Below are 4414 nucleotides of genomic sequence, written 5' to 3' on the forward strand. Positions count from 1 at the left end.
TTGGTTTATTTTATTGATAAATAATTAGGTATTAATGTGCTCACAAAAAGTTAAGACAACCTAAGCAGGAGTTTAATAGCCATTTTTGAAAGCCAAGTAACATTCCGTCTCTACCTCACATGATCAAAGCTTCTCTGGTATTCACAAAACATAGTAAATGAAATGCTACACAAAACTGCTGCATGTGAAGTGTTTTGTTCCTTTATTCTCAAAGACAGCAAGAAAAGAAAGCACATAATGTACTTTAAAATTCTAGAAGCAGTTGAGTCATTTGTATCTGGTAGTCAGGGGCTTGGGTTCCTGTCCCTCCCTTCCCAGCAAGGCCAGGAGTTCGCCTAAGGTAATGCAATTTGCCTTGAGGGTGAGGACTTGAATTGCAGCATATAACCTACATGTATTTGCATATTTAACCAGTACTCATAAGAGGGATTTTAACAAAAACCTGTTCTGGATAGCTGCTTACTCATTGCCTTTAGAACTGTGTGGCGCTGGGACAGGCAAGTGCCAACTGTTTGCTCATTTTCTTTGACCTACTAGCCTTCCACAGTTTGCTGTGTGGGTGTTGATACTACTAAAATAAAAGAAAAAAAAAAGTTGTCTTAGATGGCCCCCACTATCTACCCAAACACCCTGGATTTATTTGAGATCTGGGATTCTAGTTCTGTAGTTGGGATACTGGCCCAAACTGTGGCCCAGAGAGAGTGAGTCAGTTCTAAGTGGCTGGCTGACTCTCTGGGAACAGAAATGAAATGCAGCTTAGAGGGTTTGTCAGCCAAATCCACAAATGTGTGGCTTTTTGAAACATTGGACATCTGTTCCTCTTAATTTAAAGAAAACCTTTTTAAAAAGCACAGAGTTGCTTGGCTCCTTGTTTCTTTGTGTCAGCAGCAGTTGCTGCTGTAATTTAGTAAGCCTAGAATCAACTGTAGTTAGAAAATTTGGGATCTTTAGGGCACGCTTCAGAGAAAGTGGAACTGAATTGCTTTGGGAAGGGAAGAGATGATTTTACAGCATAGAGTCTGTTTGGAAATCCCCTTCTGGGGTAATCAGCCCAGGTGTTCAACCCGTTTGTTAACCATTTCCAAATGACTCAAAGGACATAAAGGGAAGGCTTGGATACACTCCAGCACTATTTCGACAATGTTGTATCTGTTTGTGTTGGAAACCATATTCCTGAATTCTTGAGGGGAAGGCTCTGGCTTATTCTGGGCATTTTTGGCCGAGAGGGACCCCTGGGCCACCTGTCTAAGCTAACAGTCACGGCCTTTTGAGAGTTTCCAGGGAGGAGTATCGACAGCTTGCTTTGATGGCCTTCCACCCAAAGCCCTTTGGGGAAAAGCCTTGTTTATTCAAGGAGGCCTCTGACGGCCACTTTTCTCTGCCCCCAACCTAATCCCAAACGTCATTTCCCTTTGTTGCCATCTATTCCCCTGTAGGGAACAGCATGAGCAGCTTTTTCCTTCAGGCCACTTTTGACTGACTCAGCCCAGCAGCATTGCTTAATTGTGTCCCAGTCTGTTTCTGATGGAGGGAAAAATTGTTTTTGTGGAGCGAATTTGAAAAGAGGGATGGGTTCTGCCTTTCCCCAAAGGTGGGGAATGACTGTGCAGATTATTCTTGTCTTTCTCTGGCTCCTCACCAGGTTGTGTTGGAAAACAAAGAGCAGCTCAGGTTCACTTCTCTTGGCAGTAAGTGCTGAAGCCCAACACTCCATGTCACCAGAGAACCTTGCTGTTCTCAACCTCTTTTCACCTTAAAAAGATGAAAGCCAAAAATAACGAGAGGAGGCCCTTCTCTGCCTTTCATTTTTTTAGTGCACCTCGGAGTGTCTTGAGAATCACTTTCACTTGAGTGACAGTCCTAAACCTCTTACAGCAGCCAGACTTTCTCTGCCTAACCTCACATGGTTTGGCCACACTCTTGACGCTCTTCAGACTGCACTGCTCCATCCTGCCCCTTGCACCAGGCCCTTCCCACTCCCGTGTCCCCTCCACAGTATGTTCTTTGTACACAATCACACAACACCAGCAATCAAGATTAGCTCCCAGGAACCTCCTCTGATGTGCCCTGTACCAGGAAGCACAGTGGATTTACTGTAACTTTGATGATTGCTTGCTTGCTTTGTACCAGGCAGTTTCCAGTGTTGTTTTATGTGTATTGTATTTAATCTTTAAATCCTTCCAACAGCCCCATGAGAAAATGAAGGCAGAGAAGTTCAGTGATTTGCTGGAGGAAGCAAGGAAGTAGAGCAAGAATTCGAACCTAGGTGTTCTGGCTCTTAGCCACTCAGTTCTGCAGAAAAGTCCAGTGCAAAAGTCCAAGCGTCTGCTTACTTGTTTCATCTTGTGATCACAAGGTAGGTGATGGGAAAGGGGAGACAGCAGAAAATCAAGGCTACAGCCAAAAAAGTTTTGCATTTAAACAGAGGAACAGCTTTTGTGTGTCCCTATATCAGGGGTTGGAAAAGCCAGCTCTGCTCTTAGCCATCCTGTGTGGGCAGGTTCCCAGAGTGATGTTTGCTATAATTATGATTACAAAGCAGTCCGTACAAAGGTACAGACCTTTTTTCTTTTTTAAAGCACTGTCACATCTTGAGTTTTATTTGATCTTCATAACAACCCTATGAAACAGTTAGGGCCAGTAGTGGTATTAGCCACGTTGGGGGGAAAACATTTTTCTTATTCACTTTTTAAATCTCTAATAGTTTAAAGTACTATAGGGAAGAGGCAAAGCTGTTGAAAAATGATCTCCCTCTAGGAGCTTACAGTCTTCTTGGGGGTTATGCAAATATGCAGGTAACTACAATGTAGAGTAGTAAGATGAAGGCCATTAGAAAAAAAACGGGAAGAGGAAGAAAACTGCCGACTAGGAAGGATCAGAAAAGGTTTCATGAGGATGTGGCATTTGAATTGCCAGGTAGGGGTTGGGGTGAGGGAAAGCCCTTGTGAGAGACACCAGGAAAGCACCAGTGAGGGAGCTGTGAGACAAGGCCAATGAGCCTTCTACCTCTGTTATTCTCTGCCTAGCTTCGTTTTGTTTCCTTTAAAGTACATGTAATTCACAACTAGTCTATTTTCTTGTTTTTGCTCATTCCTCCACTAGAACCTAAGCCACATAAGGGCAGGCACTATTGTGCTCTCCTTTGTATGCTCAGAGCCAAGCACAGGGTGGGGTCACACACAGTATTTGCTGAATGGTTATTGCAACAGCCCAGGTGAAGCAGCAGCAGAGATTAAAAGGCAGGCAGGAGGTGCTACCTAAGTAGAGTCCAGGTAATGGTGGAGTGAAAGAGGTGGAGTATACATGAAGGAGGAACCAGAGAACCCTGAGAAGACAGCAATAATCACTGATCACCGAGCCAGGAATATAGGAGGAGGACCAAGTTGGAGCGAGAGAGTCACTATTCCATTTTGAAGATATGAAGGGAAGATACCAATAGAATGAATGGTGGGGCCTAGTATAGGGGTGTATGTCAGTTCTCCTAACTCCTCAAACCCCTCCCTGTCAGAGAATAAACCTGACTTTTTCAGAGAATTCTCTAGAGTAGTATGTCCTCTGTACTTTCCTGTAAGTGATCATCTAAGCCTCACCTTGTTATGTAGCACTGTTCTTGAAGAATGGCTCTGTGACTGGACCTTGGAGCCACAGGAAACTGCTTTAAAATTCCTCTCCACAGTTGTATCCTGCCTGCTTTGCCAATGGCTCCTCCCTCTGAGAACCGGGAGGATGGTAATTCCTGGATAGATTGTCTTTATAAGGAGAAAAGTTTGGCAATGTGATTTCCTGTATATTTCTACCAGAGTCCAAGATTCCAGTAGTGCTAGCCTAGACAGCAGTGGCAACCGCCTAGAACCCAGATGTCATTAGTATTCCCAAGTAAGTACGAGGGCGTCCTCCCAACTGCCTTTGCCAAGCCAAAAGGCAGAATCACGGCTTTATTACACCTTCTAGAGCATGTGGTAAAGGCGGCTTTCCATTTGGCTGCTTTGGTGCCGGGGTTGTTTACATGTTTCAGTAAGTGAGTTACGCTTATTGAAGTTGGCTGGGTAGGAGTTCAGAAAAAATGACATATGACCACAATCATACCACTCACCAGGAGCACCAGAGTTCAGAAGGAGAGAGATTTACTTGTGTAATAATCCTTTGGTAGAGAAGAGAGGCGCAAACTTCAGTATTCCACTCTCAAGAAGGTACACAGTTTTTGAAGCCTTCGAGAATTGGGGTGTGACTGTTCCTGGCTTTCTGATGGAATCAGACAAAATGAGATGCCTATCTGGTAAAAGCACAGGTGTGCGAGTACTTTGCACAATTTTAGAAGAAAAAAAAAAAGGAAGCTGAAAAATAGTGCTTGTAGAAAAATGTAGAGATCAAAGAAATTTGCGGATGTTCTGCATTTTCTTCTTCAAACATAATC

Source organism: Balaenoptera ricei, chromosome 20, assembly GCF_028023285.1.
Source record: "Balaenoptera ricei isolate mBalRic1 chromosome 20, mBalRic1.hap2, whole genome shotgun sequence".
In the NCBI taxonomy this organism is placed as follows: Eukaryota; Metazoa; Chordata; class Mammalia; order Artiodactyla; family Balaenopteridae; genus Balaenoptera; species Balaenoptera ricei.